This window comes from Oncorhynchus gorbuscha, unplaced genomic scaffold (genome assembly GCF_021184085.1).
Source record: "Oncorhynchus gorbuscha isolate QuinsamMale2020 ecotype Even-year unplaced genomic scaffold, OgorEven_v1.0 Un_scaffold_4387, whole genome shotgun sequence".
Taxonomy (NCBI): Eukaryota; Metazoa; Chordata; class Actinopteri; order Salmoniformes; family Salmonidae; genus Oncorhynchus; species Oncorhynchus gorbuscha.
Genome location: NW_025748414.1, coordinates 27,759 through 35,295, shown reverse-complemented (window position 1 = coordinate 35,295; position 7,537 = coordinate 27,759). Strand labels below are relative to the sequence as shown.

At 41.6% G+C, this 7,537-nt stretch overlaps 1 pseudogene; it reads left to right on the top strand.

The window, feature by feature from the left end:
- The first annotated feature begins 4,398 nt into the window (after positions 1–4,398).
- LOC124028535 lies at positions 4,399–7,117 on the top strand (annotated as a pseudogene).
- The last annotated feature ends 420 nt before the right edge of the window (positions 7,118–7,537 follow it).

Genomic DNA, 7,537 nt, shown 5'->3' with positions numbered 1-7,537 from the left:
TAGTCAGTATGCAGCTATACTCACAGGACAACAGGATTACCTCATTACCTCAACCACTCTAGTCAGTATACAGGTATACTAACCTGCTCTGGTTCTAGGACTTTTACCTCCATTTATCAACACTGCACAGAGATAACTTTTTATTATTATCAATAACATGTCTTTGAACCTTCTTCCAACACAATGTGACCCACCAGAGCCGACTCTGTTTGGGTCTCTACTGTTCTTAATGAAAGCAGACATCCTGGCTCTTCCTCTGTGTCCTGCCTTGGCCTTTTACTTTCCCATCCTCAGATACAGAACCAGTCAAAAGTTTAGACACACCACCTCATTCAAGGGTTTTTCTTTATTTTTTCAATTTTCTACATTGTAGAATAATAGTGAAGATGTCAAAACTATAAAATAACACATGTGGAATAATGTAGTAACTAAAAAAAGTGTTAAACAAATCAAAATATATGTTTTATTTGAGATTGTTCAAAGTAGCCTTGGTGACAGATTTGCACACCCCATACCTTTGACAGGTACTGTGCATGGCTTCTGGAATACGTTGCCTGCTCTGATATCGTAATCGTTGCCTGCTCTGATATGTAGCTTCTTATGCCGAGTCAGTCAGAAAGGTGCAATCAGACACCATCAATATCAAATAAAAAAATCTATTTTATCCTAAATGTCCCAAATCAATTTACAGTATTCAACAGAGGTGCACAGATGGCTTACAATTTTTGTTTGTTAAAAGTAAGTCTGTATTTTCGTCAGGGCAGTTTGATTACACTCATCTGATTATACTTCAAAATAAAATTCAAAATTCAAAATAATCCAATCTTATGCAATTGCAGGGTCACAGGGACCCATGAGAATCCATTGAGAATGAAAATCGCAATGCTTCTTATTCATTCAGTCATTCACAGAACTCCATGATATGCTGCAGAGAGTATTGTCTTACTGTTTACTGTGGTGGCCCCACATGTCCCAAAACATATAGGTGTGTGTGTGTGTGTGTGTGTGTGTGTGTGTGTGTGTGTGTGTGTGTGTGTGTGTGTGTGTGTGTGTGTGTGTGTGTGTGTGTGTGTGTGTGTGTGTGTGTGTGTGTGTGTGTGTGTGTGTGTGTGTGTGTGTGTGTGTGTGTGTGTGTGTGTGTGTGTGTGTGTGTGTGTCAGACATTACAGTATAGAGGCATGTTTAAACTAGCTCTGTGTATGACAGAAAACCCTCCGTTCTGTCTACCTCTCTCCAGTCATCTTTCATGGAGCACCACAACTGTATAAAAAGCAACTTCCAGACTTAAAGAATTTCTCAAAGAATGACAAAACCCTCTGGAATTTGATGACATCATTTGTGTGGTGTGAAATAGGAAAATACTAGCAGATGGAGTTTACGCCTTTTAACTCGTGTTAAGCAAATTCTAGTTTCTAGTTGAAATGAAAACAGTACACAGACAGAGATTCTTATCAGTGCTGAGGGCAGATGGCCAACAGTCATTTAACTAACAAAGTATTAAAACATTTTCATTCACACTTAAAAAAGGCCAACCTTTTTCTTCTTTTTCGGACTCCTCACTCTCATCTTGTTAGCCCATAAAGATCACCCGAGGCGTAATCTACAAGCCCATTCTTCTTACCTCCAAATAGAGTGTAGAAGACAGTGATGATTGTGATATTTCAATATTTTACATCCCATTTTTTATATCCAATTGTGCATTGAAGAGCAACAGCAACAACATATTCCACATTGTTAAAGACCTCTCCCATCCCATCCAATTCCCATTGGACTGTCTGTCCATTCCATTCGTAGATATCCAAAGGGTGGCTTCCCATTCCCCGAGCCTAGCTGTTCCCTAAGCACCTACAGTGAGCATTGAATATAACAAACTGCCAGCCAACTGAAACATACCTTGTCTTTTCAATGGAAAGAGCGGTGATGAAAGCTGTAGATGGGGACAGAGACACACAAAGCCACTAACAAAGGCAGTGATTCAATCTCTCATCTTATCTCCTCTGCTCGTTCTCTCTAGCCTTCAATATCATAAAGAGGCCTGTTCATATTTTCATTTGTAGTGAGATGTGTTTTTTTCCTCGTGGATAACAAACAGACATCTGTCTTTGGGAGATGGACTTCCTCGTTCATCTGTGAAACCAGGCTGCAGTTATAGTCACTCCTATCATAATGTTAACAAAGAGCTTTACAGTAGCCTACATTTATGTATTCTAATTTTTTATTTCCATGTGGACTAAGTTTTCATTTAGTCTTTTCAAGACGTTTTTTACCCAATACTTTTAAGTTCACCATAGGAATCTGACTTATTTTGCAACCTGGCAAGCTCAGAACAGTGCTGTCTCTGTGTTACCTTTACGACTGACTGCAATGTTACAGGCAACTAGGACCAGAGGTGTCCCCTGAATATGGCCTCATTATTGTTATTTTATTGTGTTTCTTTTTATTTGATTTAGTCAATATTTTCTTAAGACTATTTCTTGAACTGCATTGTTGGTTAATGGCTTGTGAGTAAGTATTTCACGTTAAGGTGACAAATACAATTGGATTTGATTTTAACTCTCACAAGTTATTTATTAGAATGACCTTCAACAATAAAACATGTGTCTTAGTAGGCCTATGTAACCATGACGTATTCAATTCACAATGACTTTTCATTTGTACTTCACATTTTCAGATTGAATTCCATTGCCCTGGCACAAAGTGGGAATATATCATGCGCTGACTTGCGGTGGTACCGTGCCACTGGCGAATCCTAATTGGCCGACGGCGTCTGAAGGGCAAGAGAGCGCAGCAGTTAGAGAAATACAAGCCAGAGCCCCACTGACGACACTGGACACCGCGCTGAACCAACTGTGTAGAGTTGGTTATGTTCTCATACCTGTCATTAATACGGGTTTGTCTCAACAGCTTTTAGAGTGGGACCCAGAATAGTTCATTCACTGCGCGTTCAAAAAGTTTATATTTTATTTGGATTTTTAAATAATGTACAAGCTATCGTGAAGCCAATTTTAATTGTTATTCCAGCGTCCGACCACAACTTTTAACAAATATCTGACCAATTGATAACATTACAAATATGTTGCCATTCGAATGAAATCAACGAAATATTTGTTTTACCTGGACATTTTTATATCCTACCTCTTTACAATATTTTCGCCTGATCGTCTTATCCCATGTGAATGAATTTCGATTGTCGGAGTCTATTTTGTCCAAACAAAACTTAGCCTACGGATAAAAACCCTGTCAAAATGTCCGCAAGGACGGGAAACGAATGACTTTCATCTCCAACAATGAAGTGGCTGTGCAGAATAGAGAGTTAATGTGATGCTTTTATCCAAGTCCCCGACGTGGATAAATATTATGACATATTTGTAATACCTAGAAACTTGTATTTCATATCAAAACGTTTTCTATGCAATGGTTTAAATTAAAATTCCCCCTTGTCAACATGACATAAATATTATCTTTGTCATTTGATGTTTTAAAACTCATATTTACCATTATTTATCTAGGATTTAAACGCAATTCTTTCAAAAGCGTCAGCATGTTATTTGATGAAATCTTAAACAATAAATACAACACATCTGTTTATGAGTGTTGTAAACTTAGCAGAGCACTGAGGACATTAAGATTGTTTGATATGATTCGGTATCATCTACGTGAACACTAGGAATCAAATTGCTAAGGTAACGAAATATCACAAATAATATGTTCATAGGATTATGTCAAATATTTTTTGACATCACAATATTGCTTAAATATGTAATTTTTTTGGCCAGGATAAATGCATATTTACTAGGCTACCCAACATAAGGATATTGAAATAAAGCATATTATTTGTGAATAATGCAATGCAACTTAATAGTGAAATAGTCTAGAAAGTATGGAACAAAAGTAATGTATGTCTCTCAAGTTTTCCCAATATATTTTACATACCAAAACATATCAGTACGTTTATGGAGGACTATTCTAGAACTATTCTTTATAAATAACTTAAATTCCTTGATGTGTAAATACACTACTGGACGTAAGATTGGAAATCCTTTTTTTCTGACACTTTCATGTTTTGTGATAAAGTTGATTCACTTGGAGGTGTTTCCATGCATTAAACAACGGTTCACTCAAATAGGTAGGCTAATCCGCACTAAACGAGAGAGGGCATGCTGGGGTGACAAGGAAAACATGAAAACATTATGACACAAACATATATATTTTATTTATTTTTTTAACAAATGACTTGTCATTCAAAACCCCAACCAATCGGAAACAAAAATGGTGATAAGGCTCAACCAATCAGAAGCAGAAGGTGGAGTGAGGGCTCCAAACTTCAAGTAAGTTCCTCTATCGCCCAAACTCTGCACTCACTGTGAAGACTGCTGCGTCCAGAACTGTACCACCTCTGACAGCACAGGACAGGACAGGACGAAGAAAAAACAAACAAACACAGAAAGGGAAAACAACGGAGTTTTTGTTGATGTTGTGAAGGAGTCTACCTACCATGGTTCAGCGTGCGTAAAATGCGCAATTGTTCTAGCTCATTATTTTCACTTGAAAATTCGGACACTAAAAAATAAATAAACGACACTAAAGTATTTACACCGGATATAATCCCTTTGAGTCTGATCAAATGTTAAAAATGACCGCAGAGCATGACAAGTCCATCAGCGACCCACCGTGTAGCCCGGCGGGGACTACGAGCTCCATGTCGCAGGATGATTCCGACTCGGATGCGCCCTCGTCGCCAACGGGATCAGATGGATCACTCCTCGCTGGTATAGGAAAGAAACTGGACGGCGAGGATGATGACCGATTCCCAGCCTGCATACGTGACGCGGTGTCGCAGGTTCTCAAGGGATATGACTGGTCCCTCGTCCCCATGCCCGTTCGGGGAAATGGCTCGCTGAAAAATAAACCCCATGTCAAAAGACCGATGAACGCGTTCATGGTGTGGGCGCAAGCGGCGCGCAGAAAGCTGGCGGACCAATACCCTCATCTGCACAATGCGGAACTGAGCAAGACTTTGGGGAAGCTATGGCGGTAAGTAGGACCAAGTGGAAATGTTTATAACAAAAAATATATAATTTACATAGGCCTATCAAACAAAAACAAGTATACTTGAATCTGATTTTAAAGAGATGTGTCACTAAATAGAAACGAATTAGGTCATTGTAAGTCGCTCTGGATAAGAGCGTCTGCTAAATGACTTAAATGTAAATGTAAATGTCATCACTCCAGTCACTATTCTGTGAAGTCTATGCAGTTTATCAATAGAAAACATGCACATTTTTGCACAATTTAGAAAGAAAAACAGGGAGGAAAGTAAGTTTTTTTCCACTTTGGATAATTGTTGGCCTAATGACCAGAATGATCTTCCCTGTTTAAATAGGTCTACTTAAAAAAGTACATGGGTTTTATAATTAGGCCATTACAATGCACCAACTGAATAGTTCATTTACATGTTATGTTCACACTATTACCATAGCTTACTCTCAGAGAATGAGAAGCGGCCTTTTGTGGAGGAAGCAGAGAGACTTCGGGTGCAGCACAAAAAAGACCATCCCGACTACAAGTACCAGCCTCGGCGTCGGAAGAGTGTGAAACCTGGGCAGAGTGACTCCGACTCTGGTGCAGAGCTGGGGAATCACATGTACAAGGCTGAACCAGGATTGTTGGCAGGCATAGCCGATGGACACCACCACCCTGAACATGCAGGTGAGTTGATGAGAAAGAATGTGTCAAAATAGCACAATTAACATCTTATGAAGTCAACAATTTGGATTTATGACGTGTAAATGGCTAAGGACAGTTAATACTTTACAATGTCTGTTGTTTTTTAGGAGCTAATTGTGCGGTAACTGTTAATAATATTTAGATTTTACCAGAATGTCCCCAAAGCTTCATGACATTCTAAATTCACCAACTAATTCAATGTGATTAAATGTGACTATATTTCAATCACTTGGACCATTCAACACAGCTGACTTGTTTCTGTTTCACCATCCTCAAGGCCAACCCCACGGTCCACCCACACCCCCTACCACCCCCAAAACGGACCTGCACCACGGGGGCAAACTGGACATGAAGCACGAGGGACGGCGCCTGCTGGACAGCGGCCGACAGAACATCGACTTCAGCAACGTGGACATCTCCGAGCTCAGCACCGACGTCATCAGCAACATGGAGGCCTTCGACGTGCATGAGTTTGACCAGTATCTACCGCTCAACGGCCACGCCTCCACCGCTGGCGCAGGCGTGGACCACCACGGCCACCATGGACCAAACCCTGCATCTGGTGCTATCTCGTATACATCATACAGCCACGCCACAGCGAACAGTGCCGTTTGGAGCCGCAAGAGTGCCACCATGTCTGCCTCTTCCTCAACTTCTAGCGAGGCGGTCCCACAGCACCGGGCCCACATCAAGACGGAGCAGCTGAGCCCCAGCCACTACAGTGGCGACAGTCACTCTCACAGCTCCCCTCCCACTCAGATTACTCCCACTCCTACACAGCCCAGACCTGCGTGACGTCATCCGCAGCTGCAGCCTCCTTCTCCAGTTCTCAGTGTGACTATACAGACCTCCAGAGTTCCAACTATTACAGCCCCTACTCAGGCTACCCTTCCAGCCTGTACCAGTACCCTTACTTTCACTCCTCCAGAAGGGCGTACCACGGAGCCCCATCCTCAACAGTTTGTCCATTCCCCCACCCACAGTCCTCCCACCTCCAACTGGGACCAGCCGGTGTACACCACCCTATCCAGACCGTAGGTGACTGTTCATTACTCACCAGGGACGTGTTCATCAATATGTTTTGCAACGGACAACGAAGATGACCATTTCTTATTCGACAAGTCCAAGTAGTCCCTCCCCTTTTTGTTTGTTTGGTGCCCAATGAACACAACCCTGGTCTCATGGAAATGTGAAAACTGGAGGACGAGGATTGGAGGGTGCTCGGCTATCCCCGTGCCAATTTCAACATATCGAAGAAAGAATATCGAAGTGCCTGCTGATTTTATACAAACCGTTTTTGTTTTACCTTACCCATGGAGAGACAGAAAGACTGACTTTGACAAAGAAATCAAATCAAAGGCGAGCCAAAATTCCTCTGTGAGGAGTCGGACCCCCCCTCCCCCACACACACATCTAGTACAGCCACGCCTTCTTCAAGTTCAGGGTTGTGTTCATTAGGGCACACAATGGAAATGTTTTAAGATATATTGCAACGGAAAATGAGCTTTTCTTATTTCTTCTGTTTGGTGCCTAATGAACACAACCCAGGTCTGCACATGTTGTTGTGTTGTGTGCACCGTTGAGACAGCAGCGTGGAGGCCTGCCACAGACTTGTGTAGGAGAGAGAGAGAATTACGCTGAGGCCCAAGTCCTTGGTGACGCAGATGGAGAAACAGATACTTTTGGAATGAAGCTCTGGGATTAAGGATTTATTCACAGGCTGAATCCCATATGGCACCCTATTCCCTATATAGTGCACTACTTTTAACCAGGGCCCATAGGGCTCTGGTCAAGTAGTGCACTACAGTAT